The sequence below is a fragment of the Salmo trutta genome, unplaced genomic scaffold, assembly GCF_901001165.1.
Source record: "Salmo trutta unplaced genomic scaffold, fSalTru1.1, whole genome shotgun sequence".
Classification (NCBI taxonomy): Eukaryota; Metazoa; Chordata; class Actinopteri; order Salmoniformes; family Salmonidae; genus Salmo; species Salmo trutta.
The window spans coordinates 396,832-417,870 of NW_021822941.1; positions in this window are offsets into that span (position 1 = coordinate 396,832).

The following is a 21,039-nucleotide window of genomic DNA, read 5'->3' on the forward strand; positions in this document are numbered from 1 at the left end:
TAAAACTATTACAAGGATTCTAGAGTGCCTGACCATATTAAAACTATCACAAGGATTCTAGAGTGCATGACCATATTAAAACTATCACAAGGATTCTAGAGTGCCTGACCATATTAAAACTATTACAAGGATTCTAGAGTGCCTGACCATATTAAAACTATCACAAGGATTCTAGAGTGCCTGACCATATTAAAACTATTACAAGGATTCTAGAGTGCCTTACCATATTAAAACTATCACAAGGATTCTAGAGTGCCTGACCATATTAAAACTATCACAAGGATTCTAGAGTGCCTGACCATATTAAAACTATCACAAGGTTTCTAGAGTGCCTGACCATATTAAAACTATTACAAGGAATCTAGAGTGCCTGACCATATTAAACTATCACAAGGATTCTAGAGTGCCTGACCATTTTAAAACTATCACAAGGATTCTAGAGTGCCTGACCATATTAAAACTATTACAAGGATTCTAGAGTGCCTGACCATATTAAAACTATCACAAGGATTCTAGAGTGCCTGACCATATTAAAACTATCACAAGGATTCTAGAGTGCCTGACCATATTAAAACTATTACAAGGATTCTAGAGTGCCTGACCATATTAAAACTATCACAAGGATTCTAGAGTGCCTGAACATATTAAAACTATTACAAGGATTCTAGAGTGCCTTACCATATTAAAACTATCACAAGGATTCTAGAGTGCCTGACCATATTAAAACTATCACAAGGATTCTAGAGTGCCTGACCATATTAAAACTATCACAAGGTTTCTAGAGTGCCTGACCATATTAAAACTATTACAAGGATTCTAGAGTGCCTGACCATATTAAACTATCTCAAGGATTCTAGAGTGCCTGACCATATCAAAGATATCACAAGGATTCTAGAGTGCATGATCATATTAAACTATCACAAGGATTCTAGAGTGCCTGACCATATTAAAACTATCACAAGGATTCTAGAGTCCCTGACCATATTAAACTATCACAAGGATTCTAGAGTGCCTGACCATATCAAAGATATCACAAGGATTCTAGAGTGCCTGACCATATTAAAACTATTACAAGGATTCTAGAGTTCCTGACCATTTTAAAGATATCTCATGGATTCTAGAGTCCCTGACCATATTCAAACTATCACAAGGATTCTAGAGTGCCTGAAAATATTGAAGATATCACAAGGATTCTAGAGTCACTGTGTCACGCCCTGACATTAGAGATCCTTGTTATTCTCTATGTTTGGTTAGATCAGGGTGTGACACAGGTGGGAAATTCTATGTTTTCTGTTTCTTTGTTTTTGGGCTGAGTGTGGTTCCCAATCAGAGGCAGCTGTCTATCGTTGTCTCTGATTGGGAATCATACTTAAGTAGCCTGTTTTCCACCTGAGTTTGTGGGATCTTGTTTTCTGTTTAGCATCTGTGCCTGACAGAACTGTGCGCTTTCGTTTTATTACTTTGGTATTTTGTTGAAGTGTTTTTGTGAATAAAAGTATCATGAACACTTACCATGCTGCGCCTTGGTCCACTTCTACCACCAACGAGAGCCGTTAGAGAAGATCCCACCAAAAACGGACCAAGCAGCGTGGCCAGGATGAGTGGACATGGGAGGAAATCCTGAATGGAGAAGGGCCCTGGACGCGGATTGGTGAGTATCGCCGTTCAAGGGAGGAGATGGAGGTAGCAAGAGAGGAACGGCGACGATACGAGGAATTAGAACAACGACGGAAGCCCGAGAGGCAGCTCCTCCCAAAAATGTGCGGGGGGCACATGGGGAGATTGGCGGAGTCAGGGTTTAGACCTGAGCCAACTCCCCGTGCTTACCGTGGGGAGCGTGTGACCGGTCAGGCACCGTGTTATGCGGTGAATCACACTGTATCTCCAGTGCGCATTCACAGCCCGGTGCACTCGTTACCGGCTCTCCGCATTTGCCGGGCTAAAGTGAGCATCCAGCCAGGACGGGTTGTGCCGGCTCAGCGCTCCTGGTCTCCAGTACGCCTCCTCGGTCCAGGATATCCTGCGCCGGCTCTACGCACTGTGTCGCCAGTGCGCCTTCACAGCCCAGTGCGTCCTGTGCCAGCGCCCCGCACTTGCCGGGCTAAAGTGAGCATCCAGCCAGGACGGGTTGTGCTAGCCCTACGCTCCAGACCTCCAGTGCGCCTCCACGGTCCAGTATATCCTGTGCCAGCTCCACGCACTCAGCCTCCAGTGCGTCTCTCCAGCCTGGTACACCTTGTGCCTGCTCCACGCACCCAGTCTCCAGTGCGTCTCCCCAGCTTGGCAAGCCCTGTGCCGGCTCCACGCACCAGGCCTCCAGTGCGCCTTCCCAGTCCAGAGCTTCCGGTGACAGTACCCAGTCCAGAGCTTCCGGCGACAGTACCCAGTCCAGAGCTTCCGGAGACAGTACCCAGTCCAGAGCTTCCGGCGACATTTCCCAGTCCAGAGCTTCCGGCGACAGTTCCCAGTCCAGAGCTTCCGGCGACAGTTCCCAGTCCAGAGCTTCCGGCGATGTTTCACAGTCCGGAACCTCCTGAGACGGCCCACAGTCCGGAACCTCCTGAGACGGCCCACAGTCCGGAAACTCCTAAGACGGCCCACAGTCCGGAACCTCCTGAGACGGCTTACAGTCCAGAACCTCCTGAGATGGCTTACGGCCCGGAGCCTCCTGTGATGATCCATGGCATGAAGCCTCCAGTGGTGATCCATGGCCCGAAGCCTCCAGTGATGATCCATGTCACGAAGCCTCCAGTGGTGATCCATGGCCCGGAGCCTCCAGCGGTGATCCATGACCCGAAGCCTCCTGCGACGAGCCAAGTTCCGGAGTCTCCGGCAACGGTCCGCAGTCCTGAGCCTCCAGCGACGGTCTCCAGTCCGGAGCTTCCAGCGACGGTCTCCAGTCCGGAGCTTCCAGCGACGGTCTCCAGTCCGGAGCTTCCAGCGACGGTCTCCAGTCCGGAGCTTCCAGCGACGGTCTCCAGTCCGGAGCTTCCAGCGACGGTCTCCAGTCCGGAGCCTCCAGCGACGGTCTCCTGTCCGGAGCCACCAGCGACAGTCCCCAGCCCGGAGCCTCCAGCGACGGTCCCCAGTCCGGAGCCTCCAGCGAGGGTCCCCAGTCCGGAGTTTACAGGCAGGGTTCCTAGCCTGGAGTCCCCGACGACGATCCCTGCACCAAAGGCACCACCGAAGTGGGGGGAGCCTCAAGCGGAGCGGGGTCTGCGTCCCACACCGGAGCCTCCACCAAGAGTAGATGCCCACCTTGACCCTTTCTTATTGGTTCGGGTTTGCGGCAGTGGTCCGCACCTTAGGGGGGGGTACTGTCACGCCAGTGATGATCCATGGCCTTAGAGATCCTTGTTATTCTCTATGTTTGGTTAGATCAGGGTGTGACACAGGTGGGAAATTCTATGTTTTCGGTTTCTTTGTTTTTGGGCTGAGTGTGGTTCCCAATCAGAGGCAGCTGTCTATCGTTGTCTCTGATTGGGAATCATACTTAAGTAGCCTGTTTTCCACCTGAGTTTGTGGGATCTTGTTTTCTGTTTAGCAGCTGTGCCTGACAGAACTGTGCGCTTTCGTTTTATTACTTTGGTATTTTGTTGAAGAGTTTTTGTGAATAAAAGTATCATGAACACTTACCATGCTGTGCCTTGGTCCACTTCTACCACCAACGGGAGCCGTTACACACTGACCATATTAAAGATATCACAAGGATTCTGGAGTGCCTGACCATATGAAAGATATCACAAGGATTCTGGAGTGCCTGACCATATTAAAACATAACAACAGCTCTTTTCTCTACTAAATAGCACCCTATTCCCTGGTCAAAAGGAATGCACTATATAGGGAACAGGGAGCCATTTGGAACGCGCTACGGAAATTGTCTGAGACGACAAACTTGTCTGACCTAATTGTTTCTAATACAATAAATGAAAGGTGTTTCACTTGATGAATTTCAAAGGTGTTTAGACGAACCACTGAGCTGTCTGAGTATATTGAACAAGAGAGTACTATCAGATCAACTATCAATGACAGAGTCTTAGAGCAAGACTCTCAGCATCAGTAGCTCACACACACACACACACACACACACACACACACACACACACACACACACACACACACACACACGCACACACACACACACACACGCACAGACGCACGCACACACGCACGCACACACGTACACACGCACGCACGCACACACAGACACACACACACATGTTTGTGTGTGTGTGTGTGTGGTGGGTATGTTTGTTTTTCAGACCCCTCACTTTCCTCTGTGTTATAGTTCTCATCGACCTTGCGGTTCTAACTCTTCAGTTTCTCAAAACAGACCACTTCCTCAGAGACACAACTAAAGGTATTAGTGCCTGACTCCTGACCTCTCGCTGAGGATTATGGGTATGAGGAAGTGACCCCTACGGTCTGTGTCGGCTCCTGTGGGTCTGATGTTATAAAGACAGACAGAGAGAGCGAAAGATACACTTATGGCATCCACAGTCACCCCTCTCAGATCACAGCAAAATCACACTCTACTTGAACAGAGCTATCCTCTTTCATGAGGCATCAAAGCCAAAGGATCGGAATAATATTAAGAAATGCAGTAGATGGAAGGAAATGATTGTGGAAATCTACCAAAAAATACTAGGCAACAACAAATTCAATCCGTTCTAGACAATTTTCTGGACAAAATGTTTCACTATAATAGTGAAGGTGTAAACTTAGCAGTAGAAAACCTAAATTGTATATTTGACCTCACAGCTTCAAATCAAAAAATGTAAAGAAAAAAATGTAAAGCAGACAACTGAAGAAAATGAAATACAATGTCAAATGGTTTGATGAAGAATGCAAAAACCTAAGAAAGAAATTGGGAAACCTATCCAACCAAAAACATAGAGACCAAGAAAACCTAAGCCTTCACTATGGTGAATTACTAAACAGAAATCAGCTCAATGTAGTTGAAGAATCCATAGAATCTAACCACTTCTGGGAAAATTGGAAAACTCTAAGCAAACAACAACACGAAGAGTTATTTATCCAAAACGGAGATGTATGGATAAACCACTTCTCCAATCTTTTTGGCTGTATAACAAAGAACAAACAGCAAAAACATATACATGATCAAATACAAATCTTAGAATCAACTATTAAAGACCACCAGAATTCACAAGATTCTACAATTACATTGAATGAACTACATGACAAAATACAAACCCTCCAGCCCAAAAAGACCTGTGGGGTTGATGGTATCCTCAATGAAATTATAAAATACACAGACCACATATTCCAATTGGCTATTCTTAAACTTTTTAACAGCATTTTCAGCTCTGGCATCTTCCTCAATATTTGGAACCAAAGACTGATCACCCCAATCCATAAAAGTGGAGACAAATTTGACCCCAATAACTACCGTGGGATATGCGTCCTCTGCACTATCATTAACAGTAGACTCAAACACTTCCTCAGTGAAAACAACGTACTGAGCAAATGTCAAATTGTATTTCTTTACCAAATTACCGTACGACAGACCACATATTCACCCTGCACATCCTAACTGGGAAACAAACAAACCAAAACAAAAGTGAAGTCTTCGCATACTTTGCTCATTTCAAAAAAGCTTTCACTCAGTTTGGCATGTGGGCCTGCAATACAAATTGATGGAAAGCGGTGATGGGGGAAAAATGTACGGCATTAAAAAAATCCGTGTACACAAACAACAAATGTACTGTTAAAATTGGCTAAAAATACACACATTTCTTTCCACAGGGCCGGGGGGTGAGACAGGGATGCAGCTTAAGCCCCACCCTCTTCAACATATATATTGATGAATTGGCGAGGGCGCTAGAACAGTCTGCACCACACGGCCTCACCCTACTAAAATCTGAAGTCAAATTTCTACTGTTTGCTGATGATCTGGTGCTTCTGTTTCAAACCAAGGAGGGCCTTCAGCAGCACCTAGATCTTCTGAACATATTATGTCAGACCTGGGCCCTGACAGTAAATCTCAGTTAGACAAAAATAATGGTGTTCCAAAAAAGGTCCAGCCGCCAGGACCACAAATACAAATTCCATCTAGACACTGTTGCCCTAGAGTAAAAATAAAACATTACATACCTCGGTCTAAACATCAGCGCCACAAAGCTGTAAACGAGCTGAGAGACAAGGCAAGAAGGGCTTTCTATGCCATCAAAAGGAACATAAAATTCGACATACCAATTAGGATCTGGCTAAAAATACTTGAATAAGTTATAGAACACATTGGCCTTTATGTTTGTGAGGTCTGGGGTCTGCTCACCAACCAAGAATTCACAAAATGGGACAAACACCAAATTGAGATTCGGCATGCAGAATTCTGCAAAAATATCCTGTGTACAACGTAAAACACCAAATAATGCATGCAGAGCAGAATTAGCCCGATACCCGCTAATTATCAAAATCCAGAAAAGAGACGTTCAATTCTACAACCACCTAAAAGGAAGCGATTCCCAAACCTTCCATCACAAAGTCATCACCTACAGAGAGCTGAACCTGGAGAAGAGCCCCCTAAACAAGCTGGTCCTGGGGCTCTGTTCACAAACACAAACATGCCCCAGGACAGCAACACAATAAGACCCATCCAAATCATGAGGAAAAAAAAATTACTTGACACATTGGAAAGAATGAACAAAAAACAGAGCAAACTAGAATGCTATTTGGCCCTAAACAGAGAGAACACAGTAGCAGAATACCTGACCACTGGTACTGACTATGTACAGACTCAGTGAGCATAGCCTTGCTATTGATAAAGGTCACCGTAGGCAGACCCGGCTCTCAAGAGAAGACAGGCTATGTGCACACTGCCCACAAAATGAGATGGAAACTGAGCTCCACTTCCTAACCTCCTACCAAAATGTATGACCATATTAGAGACACATATTTCCCTCAGATTACACAAACCCACAAAGAATTTGAAAACAAAATCGAATTTTGATTAACTCCCCTATCTACTGGTTGAAATACCAGAGTATGCAATCACAGCAGCAAGATGTGTGACCTGTTGACACAAGAAAAGGTCAACCAGTGAAGAACAAACACCATTGTAAATACAAACTATATTTATGTTTATTTATTTTCTCTTTTGTACTTTAAAAATGTGCATATCATTACAACACTGTATATCGACATTTGAAATGTCTTTATTATTTTCGAACTTTTGTGAGCGTAATGTTTACTGTACATTTTTTTATGTTTGTTTCACTTTTGATTATTATCTATTTCACTTGCTATAGCAATGTAAACACATGTTTCCCATGCCAATAAAGCCCTTAAATGGAATTGAGAGAGAGAGTGTGCGTGTGCGTGTGTCTGTGCGTCTGTGCGTGTGTGTGTCTCTGTATCTTTGTGTGTCTGTGTGTGTCCGTGTGTATATGTGTTTGCGTGTGAGTGTGTCTGTGTGTGTGTGAAGAAACAGCAATTTTGTGAATGACAAAGACTTGCCAACAGCGGCATACAAACAAACCGATACATTAAAACAAATTGATGGAAGTTTGAAGTTGAAATACATGATGTATGAAATATCAATACCGCTCCAGGTCACCAAGAAAACACACACCTTATATCTGGAGGTGCATAGTAATCAATCAAAGAGATATGATTGATTGATATCGACCAGAACAGTCTATACTTCTATATATAGTTCTCTGTGTGTGTGTGTGTGTGTGTGTGTGTGTGTGTGTGTGTGTGTGTGTGTGTGTGTGTGTGTGCGTGTGTGTGTGTGTGTGTGTGTGTGTGTGTGTGTGTTATGTACTTTCAATGCATAATTTACTGAATAGGCTAATAGATTTAATAGATTTTCTCACTAACCATTTTTTCTCTGATGTTTTTAAGAGAACAGAGAATCAGGATAGCCAATGGTGTGTCCCTGAAAATTCAGAAAACTGGCCAAATTGAAGTAAAATAGTCCATTTGTTGTGTTCATGCTTGGGTGCCTGACAATGCTTCATCGTTAAACATTTGGGAGGTGGAGTTTCTTGGTCTGCCTCCACTAAAAATAGATGGAAGTAGCATAGGAGGGAGGGAAGATGAAGAGATGAGACAGGGAGGGAGGGCGGAAATGGAGGGAGGAAACGGAAAGTGAAGAGAAGGGACAAATGGAGGGAGGACGAAAGAAGAAAGGAGTGTGGGAGGAATTGGAGAGAGGGACAAGGGAAGCAAGGGAGAACGAAAGAGAGAGGAAGGGAGAAATAGAGAGAGAAAGAGAGAGAAAGGGAGAAAGAGAGAGAGAGAGCGAGAGAGAGAGAGAGAAAGGGAGAAAGAAAAAGAGAGCGAGAGAGGGAGAAAGTGTAAGAAAGTGGAGAGGAGGGCATTACCATTTAGACAGGCAGTGACCAAATCCATTTAATCTGACAGAGGATATAACAAATAGAAGAGGCAGTGTGTTGTGAATGTTAAAGCAGACAGGCTGGTCATCATAATTGGCACTGTGTTGTGAATGTTAAAGCAGACAGGCTGGTCATCATAATTGGCACTGTGTTGTGAATGTTAAAGCTGACAGGCTGGTCATCATAATTGGCAGTGTGTTGTGAATGTTAAAGCTGACAGGCTGGTCATCATAATTGGCAGTGTGTTGTGAATGTTAAAGCTGACAGGCTGGTCATCATAATTGGCAGTGTGTTGTGAATGTAAAAGATGACAGGCTGGTCATCATAATTGGCAGTGTGTTGTGAATGTTAAAGCTGACAGGCTGGTCATCATAATTGGCAGTGTGTTGTGAATGTTAAAGCTGATAGGCTGGTCATCATAATTGGCAGTGTGTTGTGAACGTTAAAGCTGACAGGCTGGTCATCATAATTGGCAGTGTGTTGTGAATGTTAAAGCTGACAGAGTAGTCATCATAATTGGAAAATGTTGAATAATAATACTAATAATAATAATTAATCAAATGTATTTATAAAGCCTTTTTTACGTCAGCAGATGTCACAAAGTGCTATACTGAAACCCAGCCTAAAACTCCAACCATTGATTAATTTAGATGTAGAAGCACGGTGGCTATGAAAAACTCCCTGGAAAGGCAGGAACCTAGGAAGAAACCTGGACCAAACACTTTGATTAGAATTGATTCTGATTCAGAATCACCAACAAGATCTCACAGATTTAACAATTTCAATTTTACTTCAGATTCTGACGTTTCTCCAAAAGTCAAATTTCGAGGTTGTTCCAAGTGTTAAATTGAGAAAGGTTTGGGTTTCATGTTTAGGGTAAGGTTAAAACATAACGTTTAGGCGCTCGTTCTGAATGGTTAAGTTAAGGGTTAAGGTTTGATAAGGTTAAAATAAAACAATACAAATCCAGCGTACTTGCTGGTAATAGAGCTCACTGTTGCCCCTAATGGAAAGTTTTGAAGGCATTTCCGACATCCTCAGGACAGACGTCCAATTTCGAAGTCCATCTTGAATGATCTCCCTGAGAATAACAATGACATGGACAACATGTAAAATCTCACAAATAAATCTCAAACACATAAATTATTATTATTATAATTATTTTTTTTCACCTTTATTTAACCAGGTAGGCCAGTTGAGTACAAGTTCTCATTTACAACTTCGACCTGGCCAAGATAAAGCAAAGCAGTGCAAAAAGAACAACAAAACAGAGTTACACATGGGATAAACAAAGTACAGTCAATAACACAATAGAAAAATCTATATAGTGTGTGCAAAGGGAGTAAGGAGATAAGGCAATAAATAAGCGAAGTAATTACAATTTAGCAATTAAAACACTGGAGTGATAGATGTGCAGATGAGGATGTGCAAGTAGAAATACTGGTGTGCAAAAGAGCAGAAAAACAAATATGGGGATGAGGTAGGTAGTTGGGTGGGCTATTTACAGATGGGCTGTGTACAGCTACAGCTGCAGCGATCGGTAAGCTGCTCAGATAGCTGATGTTTAAAGTTAGTGAGGGAGATATAAGTCTCCAACTTCAGTGATTTTTGCAATTAGTTACAGTCATTGGCAGCAGAGAACTGGAAGGAAAGGCGGCCAAAGGAGGTGTTGGCTTTGGGGATGACCAATGAAATATATCTGCTGGAGCGCGTGCTACGGGTGGGTGCTGCTATGGTGACCAGTGAGCTGAGGTGGAGTATTACTTAGCAAAGACTTATAGATGACCTGGAGCCACGAATATGTAGCGAAGACCAGCCAACGAGAGCATACAGGTCGCAGTGGTGGGTAGTATATGGGGCTTTGGTGACAAAACAGATGGCACTTTGATAGACTGCATCCAATTTGCTGAGTAGAGTGTTGGAGGCTATTTTGTAAATGACACCGCCGAAGTCAAGGATTGGTAGGATAGTCATCATCATCATCATCATCATCACCTTCATCATCATTATTAATATCGTCATAATCACCATCATTAATACCATCATCATCCTCACATTTAACATTTACATTTAAGTCATTTAGCAGACGCTCTTATCCAGAGCGACTTACAAATTGCTGCATTCATCTTATGATATCCAGTGGAACAACCACTTTACAATAGTGCATCTAAATCACCACTTTCATCAGCCCTTTCATCATCATTAATATCATCATCATCATCATCATCATTAGCATCATCATCATCATTAATATCATCATCATCATCATCATCATCATTAATATCATCATCATTATTGTGAATATCATCATCATCGTCATCGTTAATATCATCATTATTAATATCATCATCATTAATATAATCATCATCATCATCATCATTAGCATCATCATCATCATCATTAATATCATCATCATCATCATTAATATCATCATCATTATTGTTAATATCATCATCATTAATATCATCATCATCATCATTATTATCAGCATCATTATTGTGAATATCATCATCATCATCGTCATCATTAATATCATCATCATTAATATCATCATCATTAATATCATCATCATCATCATCATCATCATCATCATCATCATCATCATCATCATTATTATCATCATCATCATCATTAATATCATCATCATTAATATCATCATCATTAAATCATCATCACTGATATCATCATCATCATCATCATTAATATCATCATCATTAATATCATCATTAATATCCTCATTAATATCTTCACCATTAATATAATCATCATTAATATCATCATTAATATCATCACCATTAATATCATCATCATTAATATAATCATTAAAATCATCATAAATATCATCACCATTAATATCATCATCATTAATATCATCATTAATATCATCACCATTAATATCATCATCATCATTTATATCATCATTAATATCATCATCATCATCATTAATATCATCATCATTACTATCATCATCATCATTAATATCATCATTAATATCATCATCATGAATATCATCATCATTAATATCATCTTCATTATCATCATCATTAATATCATCATCATTAATATCATCATCGTCATCATTAATATCATCATCATTATCATCATCATCAAAAATATCATCATCATCATTAATATTCTCAGCAGCATCATCATCATCATCATTAATATCATCATCATCATCATTAATATCATCATCATCATTAATATTCTCAGCAGCATCATCATCATCATCATTAATATCATCATCATCATCATAATTGACATCATCATCATCATCATTAATATCATCATCATCATCATTGATATCATCATCATCATCATCATTAATATCATCATCATTAAAATCATCATTATCATCTTTAATATGATCATCATCATTAATATCATCATCATCATCATCATCATCATGATTAATATCATCATCATTAATATCATCATTATCTTCTTTAATATCATCATCATCATTAATATCATCATCATCATCATCATCATAATCATCATTAATATCATTATCATCAGAATCAGAATCATTAATATCATCATCATCATCATTATCATCATTAATATCATCATCATCATCATCATTAATATCATCATCATTAATATCATCATCATCATCATTAATATCATCATCATTAATATCATCATTATCATCTTTAATATCATCATCATCATTAATATCATCATCATCACTAATATCATCATCATCATCATCATCATTAATATCATCATCATCATCATCATAATCATCATTAATATCATCATCATCATCATCATCATCATTAATATCATCATCATCATCATCATCCTTAATATCATCATCATCATCATCATCATCATCATCATCATCATCATCATCATCATCATTAATATCATCATCATCCTTAATATCATCATCATTAATATCGTCATTATCATCTTTAATATCATCATCATCATTAATATCATCATCATCATCATAATCATCATTAATATCATCATCATCATCATCATCATCATCATCATCATCATCATCATCATCATTAATATCATCATTATCATCTTTAATATCATCATCATTAATATCATCATTATCATCTTTAATATCATCATCATCATTAATATCATCATCATCATCATCATCATCATCATTAATATCATCATCATCATCATAATCATCATTAATATCATCATCATCATCATCATCATCATTAATATTGTCATGACGTTGGCCTGTGGGTAAGGTTTATGACCCCCCCATAAATACCTTCTCCCTTCCCCTCTCTCTCTGACCCTACTGAAGGACTGGAATAGCCTGTGTTCAATATAGAGAGTCTGGGAACATCAAACAAATAGGGAAAGGAACCATCTTTTGTTAATAAAACCAGTTGGAAATATGCTTGATAACGTAATGAGTATGTATGTCAGTTAATTGTTATCTGAGACATTATGATTGATGGCAGGACGACATAAACTGTACCGGAGAAAGTATACACCCTCTAGTTATCAGAGTCACATGGAATTGTTATGCAATTGAAATGTTTGATATTGAAATTGTTTGTTAGGAGATTAAATGTAATTTTAGCTTCCAAATGAGAGAATTGGGTTTTCATAGGGAAAGTGCCCTGCCGATCAGTGGCCAACCCTGTGAAGAGACATGGGGTTATAAACGATGAAACCCCTCCTTTCCCCCTCTCCACTATATAAGTCTTTGACGAAAAGACATTCACGTGTTCCAGTACGTGAGGACTGCAGCCTCTACGTTATAAGGACAGACACATATCAAGAACAGAACTAAGCCAACCTCGGCGTGAGCTATGGTATGAACTGGTATGAACTTTGAGCTTATTCACTACCGAAGTGATACTTCCTAGCCGTTGAGTTAGCGCTGCTAACGTGGGCTAGGAAAGGACGGACGACGGATCCAGTCTAACAACCAGACGAAGATACCACCACCATTGACATTCTTCCATTACCACTACAGGAAGATCTGTTGGCCAACCATGGCCAGCATCTACGACCAATCTACCGAAGCGCAGCTCAGAGTAAATATTTATTGCATTTTCCTTTTCCAAATGGGCGGTAATTTAGAATGCATAAGATAATGTATTTACGATAGCATAGCTGCTGTTTCTTTGTTCCTAAACCTTCCCGCTCTTTCATTCAAGCCCAACCCCCTTTTTCTTTGTGTAACCAGCCATGATACAGGCTCAGTCCACCAGGACGTTTTCTGTATGACATCAAGTGTATTCTGTGTATTTGTAATTCTGTGTGATTAGTTAGGTATTTAGTAAATAAATAATTAATGTATTGCTGTATTGTATTGCTGATTCAACTTGTTAGCCAGGGTTCGTGAAGATAACCAAGAATTTACAACTTTCATGATGAGACTGAAAATAAGATAAGATTGACTGCTATCGATATAAAATATTACTAAGTATTTTAAGAGTTTATTCAGAAGATAACAGCTCTATAAACGTTCTTCTGTGGTGCCCCGACTTTCTAGTTAATTACATTTACATGATTAGCTTAATCAGGTAATATTAATTACAGAGAAATAATTTTATAAGTTAGCATGTCATATCACTTAATCCGGCATAGCCAAAGACACGACAATATCATCATCATCATTATTAATATCATCATCATTAATATCATCATCATCATCATCATCATCATCATTATCATCATTAATATCAGCATCATCATTATCATTAATATCATCATCATCATCATTAACATCATCATCATTAATATCATCATCATCATCATCATCATTAATATCATCATCATCATCATTAATGTCATCATCATCATCATCATCATCATTAATATCATCATCATCATCAATATCATCATCATCATCATTAATATCATCATCATCATCATCATTAATAGCATCATCATCATCATCATTAATAGCATCATCATCATCATCATTAATGTCATCATCATCATCATCATCATCATCATCATCATCATTAATATCATCATCATCATCATCATTAATATCATCATCATCATCATCATCATCATCATCATTAATATCATCATCATTAATATCATCATCATCATCATCATCATCATTACTGTCTGCCATTACTGTCCTGGTTAGTGATTACTGTCTTATTTCACTGTAGAGTCTCTAGCCCTGCTCAATATGCCTTAACCAACCATGTTGTTCCACCTCCTACATATGCGATGACATCACCTGGTTTAAACGTCTCTAGAGACTATATCTCTCTCATCATTACTCAATGCCTAGGTTTACTTCCAATGTACTCACATCCTACCTTACCTTTGTCTGTACACTATGCCTTGAATGTATGCTATCGTGCCCAGAAACCTGCTCCTTTTACTCTCTGTTCCGAACGTGCTAGACGGCCAGTTTGTATAGCCTTTAGCCGTACCCTTATCCTACTTCTCCTCTGTTCCTCTGGTGATGTGGAGGTTAATCCAGGTCCTGCAGTGCCTAGCTCCACTCCCACTCCCCAGGTGCTCTCATTTGTTGACTTCTGTAACCGTAAAAGCCTTGGTTTCATGCATGTTAACATTAGAAGCCTACTCCCTAAGTTTGTTTTACTCACTGCTTTAGCACACTCTGCCAACCCGGATGTCTTAGTCGTGTCTGAATCCTGGCATAGGAAACTATAACATTTTCCGCCAAGATAGAACTGCCAAAGGGGGTGGGGTTGCAATCTACTGCAAAGATAGCCTGCAGAGTTCCGTATTACTATCCAAGTCTGTACCCAAACAATTCGAGCTTCTACTTCTAAGAATTCTCCTTTCCAGAAACAAGTCTCTCACTGTTGCTGCTTGCTATAGACCTCCCTCTGCCCCCAGCTGTGCCCTCGTTACCATATGTGAATTGATTGCCCCCCATCTATCTTCTGAGCTCGTGCTACTAGGTGACCTAAACTGGGACATGCTTAACACCCCGGCCATCCTACAATCTAAGCTTGATGCCCTCAATCTCACACAAATTATCAATGAACCTATCAGGTACAACTCCAAATCCGTAAACACGGGCACCCTCATAGATATCATCCTAACTTGCCCTCCAAATACACCTCTGCTGTTTTCAATCAAGATCTCAACGATCACTGCCTCATTGTCTGCATCCGTAATGGGTCTGCGACCAAACGACCACCCCTCATCACTGTCAAACGCTCCCTAAAACACTTCTGCGAGCAGGCCTTTCTAATCGACCTGGCCGGGGTATCCTGGAATGACATTGACCTCATCCCGTCAGTAGATGATGCCTGGGTATTCTTCTTAAATAAACATGCCCCACTCAAAAAATTCAGAACTTGGAATAGATATAGTCCTTGATTCACTCCAGACCTGTCTGCCCTTGACCAGCACAAAAACATCCTGTGGTGTTCTGCATTAGCATCGAATAGCCCCCGTGATATGCAACTTTTCAGGGAAGTTAGGAACAAATATACACAGGCAGTTAGAAAAGCTAAGGGTAGCTTTTTCAAACAGAAATTTGCATCCTGTAGTACTAACTCAAAAAAGTTCTGGGACACTGTAAAGTCCATGGAGAATAAGAGCACCTCCTCCCAGCTGCCCACTGCTCTGAGGCTAGGAAACACTGTTACCACCGATAAATCCACTATAATTGAGAATTTCAATAAGCATTTTTCTACGGCTGGCCATGCTTTCCACCTGGCTACTCCTACCCCGGTCAACTGCCTGGCACCCTCCACAGTAACCCGCCAATGCCCCCACCATTTTCCCTTCACCCAAATCCAGATAGCTGATGTTCTGAAAGAGCTGCAAAATCTGGACCCATACAAATCACCCGGGCTAGACAATCTGGACCCTCTCTTTCTAAAATTATCTGCAGAAATTGTTGCAATCCCTATTACTAACCTGTTCAACCTCTCTTTCGTATCGTTTGAAATTCCCAAAGATTGGAAATCTGCCGTGGTCATCCCCCTCTTCAAAGGGGGTGACACTCTAGACCCAAACTGCTACAGACCTATATCTATCCTACCCTGTCTTTCTAAGGTCTTCGAAAGCCAAGTTAACAAACAGATTACCGACCATTTTGAATCCCACCGTACCTTCTCCGCTATGCAATCTGGTTTCAGAGCTGGTCATGGGTGCACCTCAGCCACGCTCAAGGTCCTAAACGACATCATAACCGCCATCGATAAGAGACATTACTGTGCAGCTGTATTCATCGACCTGGCCAAGGCTTTCGACTCTGTCAATCACCACTTTCTTATTGGAAGACTCGACAGCCTTGGTTTCTCAAATGATTGCCTCGCCTGGTTTACCAACTCCTTCTCTGATAGAGTTTAGTGTGTCAAATCGGAGGGCCTGTTGTCCGGACCTCTGGCAGTCTCTATGGGTGTGCCACAGGGTTCAATTCTCTGGACGACTCTCTTCTCTGTATACATCAATGATGTTGCTCTTGCTGCTGGTGAATCTCTGATCCACCTCTACGCAGACGACACCATTCTGTATACTTCTGGCCCCTCTTTGGACACTGTGTTAACTAACCTCCAGACGAGCTTCAATGCCATACAACTCTCCTTCCGTGGCCCCCAACCGCTCTTAAATGCAAGTAAAACTAAATGCATGCTATTCAATCGATCACTGACCACACCTGCTCGCCCGTCCAGCATCACTAATCTGGACGGCTCTGACTTAGAATATGTGGACAACTACAAATACCTGGTTGTTTGGTTAGACTGTAAACTCTCCTTCCAGACTCACATTAAGCATCTCCAATCCAAAATTAAATCTAATTGACTTCCTATATCGCAACAAAGCATCCTTCACTCTTGCTGCCAAACATACCCTCGTAAAACTGACCATCCTACCGATCCTCGACTTCGGTGATGTCATCTATAAATTAGCCTCCACACTCTACTCAACAAACTGGATGCAGTTTATCACAGTGCCATCCATTTTGTCACCAAAGCCCCATACACTACCCACCATTGCGACCTGTACGCTCTCGTTGGTTGGCCCTCGCTTCATACTCGTCGCCAAACCCACTGGCTACAGGTTATCTACAAGTCTCTGCTAGGTAAAGCCCCGCCTTATCTCAGCTCACTGGTCACCATAGCAGCACCCACTCGTAGCACGCGCTCCAGCAGGTATATCTCACTGGTAACCCCCAAAGCCAATTCCTCCTTTGGTCGTCTTTCCTTCCAGTTCTCTGCTGCCAATGACTGGAACAAACTGTAAAAATCTCTGAAGCTGGAGACTCATATCTCCCTCGCTGTCAGAGCAGGTCACAGATCACTGCACCTGTACATAGCCCATCTGTAAACAGCCCATCTATCTACCTACCTCATCCCCATACTGTATTTATTTATTTATCTTGCTCCTTTGCACCCCAGTATCTCTACTTGCACATTCATCTTCTGCACATCTACCATTCCAGTGTTTAATTGCTATATTGTAATTACTTCGCCACCATGGCCTATTTATTGCCTTAACTTACCTCATTTGCACTCACTGTATATAGACTTTTTGTTTTATTTTGTTCTACTGTATTATTGACTGTATGTTTTGTTTGTTCCATGTGTAACTCTGTGTTGTTGTATGTGTCGAATTGCTATGCTTTATCTTGGCCAGGTCTCAGTTGCAAATGAGAACTTGTTCTCAACTAGCCTACCTGGTTAAATAAAGGTGAAATAAAAAAATAAAAAAATAAAATAAAATCATTAATATCATCATTGTCATCATCAGTAATATCATCATTGTCATCATCGACTATCCAGTAGCAACTCACTTTGTTGAAGCTAACCTCCCATCTCCTCCCTCAAATACACAGGCGTTGAGCATGTTGCTCCACCAAGGAGATGAGGTAACATCGAGATCCTACTACTACAAAGAGAGGCTTACTGGATATCCTCTCTAAAAACATTGACCCCTAATGGTCTGAATCCTGACTTTGATCTCAGGCCCTTCTTGTGAACAAATTTTCCTTTAAGAACAAGTCTTATAAATTGAAAAATTATTTTTACAGTTTATTAGCGTACACCTAATATGGTCCCCCTGTTGAGGATGCTCTTTATATATTAAGGTTGAACCAAAAGATTACATGTAGCAAAAATGAAATGGAACACAAAATTATTATGTGAAATTGAATGAAACAATAATGTATGTTGATGCTAATATGATGTACAATATTCCAATATGTTTCTATATGATAAAAATAACGTAATATATTTAATATGACATATACAATTTTTTAACAGTTTCACTAATTCATTTTAATTAACTTAATCATTATGACACAACCCTCACTACTGTCATTGGTTACACTAATTGCACTGTGTGTCTACATAACCTGGTTCAAGTATTCATGACATTACCCTGAGGAATGCACAGTGATGCCAAAACGTTGGTAGATAACAATTAAATTCCTGGGAGATTATACATGGAGTGTGCGACTTTCTTTATTTTGATAGTATATGGATTTCTTCGCCGTTACTCAGCACCTTAACACAAATTATCGACATCTACTGGAAGTCATAGGAATTGCAATCTGGGAGCTGGATTTGGATATGACCCTATACGTTCCATTGGAAGACCATGGGCTCTCAACAAAAAATACTTTCTGGTTGGTTTTTCTTTGGATTTTCTCCTACCATATCTATTGTGTTATATCTATTATACATTATTTTAACATTTCTACAAACTTCAAAGTGTTTTGTATCCAATGGTACCAATTATATGCATATCCTGGCTTCTGGGCCTGAGTAACAGGCAGTTTACTTTGGGCACGTCAGTCAGGCTGAAATTCAGGAAAAAGTACCCTAGCCTGAAGAAGTTTAAAATGGACTTTAGGGGGCTTTGTATCATTTGATCTACACAACATGCCTACCACTTTGAACATGCAAAATAGTTTCTATTGTGAAACAAACAAGAAATAAGACAAAAAAAAAACAGATAACTTGAGAGTGCATAACTATTCATTCCCCCAAAGTCAATACTTTGTAGAGCCACCTTTTGCAGCAATTACAGCTGCAAGTCTCTTGGGGTATGTCTCTATAAGCTCCAGCTCCATCAAGTAGGATGGGTTCCGCTGGTGTACAGCATTCATTTTGTCATACCACATATTCTCAATTGGATTAAGGTCTGGGCTTTGAATAGGCCATTCCAAGACATTTAAATGTGTCCCCTTAAACCACTCAAGTTTTGATTTAGCAACATGCTTAGGGTCATTGTCCTGCCGGAAAGTGAACCTCCGTCCCAGTCTGAAATCTCTGCAAGACTGAAATAGGTTTCCCTCAAGAATTTCCCTGTATTTAGCACCATCCATCATTCCTTCAATTCTGATCAGTTTCCCAGTCCCTGTTGATGAAAAACAACAGGTCTATGGTCTATGGTTTCCGGCATGATGGTGTTGATGTGAGCCTTGATCAGCCTTTCAAAGCACTTCATGGGTACTGACGTGAGTGCTACGGGGCGGTAATCATTTAGACATCATCATCATCATCACCATTTTCATCATCATATCATCATTTTCATCATCATATACAAGTTCAAATGAACCAAGATGATTTTCATTGAAGTTTAACAATTCCTACTGTATAGATTAATACTAAAGCGAGATGAGCTGGTCCAATAGGAAGTGTTCATTTACATTCCCATAAACACCTGTTCTCCCCAATTTGATCCATAATGAACAAGGCCTCGTTCTACTGGGGAAATGACATCAGGAGCAGCTGGGTCCCATCCAGGTAACGAGATCGACTGTCTGAACACACACACACACACACACACACACACACACACACACACACACACACACACACACACACACACACACACACACATCCAGATAATAAGACCGTCTGTCAGAACACACACACACACGTCCAGATAACGATACCATCTGTGTGAACATGTGTCGGCTTGATGTGTGAGATGCTCATCGATGCTCAACTAGCGAATCCACACCTGTGTGTGTGTGTGTGTGTGTGTGTGTGTGTGTGTGTGTGTGTGTGTTAAAACACAATCTGCCATTGAAGTGACTCTACTTTAAGAAGTAAATGTTAGTAATTATCATATCTATTTAGATACTGAGGATGTTGCATTTTCATCTCGTTAGTAATGCCAGATGTACTTTAGTCTTGTGTTGTGATACTTCAGGAGTTTTACAGCAGACGACTCCAAACTGACACTAGAACATGTCCCAGTTCATGCTGTGTGGTTATATTCGGTCCCGTGTGGCTCAGTTGGTAGAGCATGGTGTTTGCAACACCAGGGTTGTGGGTTTGATTCCCACGGGGGACCAGTACGGAAAAAGATGTCTGGAATGAATTGTATGCATACACTACGGTAAGTCGCTCCGGATAAAAGTGTCTGCTGACTGACTAAAATGTAAATGTATATTCACTAAATTGTAGGTATTGCAGGCTGTCCCAACACATGATAATGTGTAATTTAGCAGATGCTCTAACACAGAGCGACTTACAGGACAGATTAGGGTTAAGTGCCTTGCTCAAGGGCACCTCAGCAGATGTATCACCTCGTCGGCTCTCGGATTCAAACCAGCAACCTTTGGGTTACTGGCCCAACTCTCTTAACCAAGGCTACCTGACATAAAAACCCAGTCTAATAGTGTATTCTATTTCACACTAAAATGCTGTATTCTACACCAATTCCAAGAGAAATAACGTAATTTGTTCGATAACAAATTTTCTCAGGGGACCCCAACCCCAAG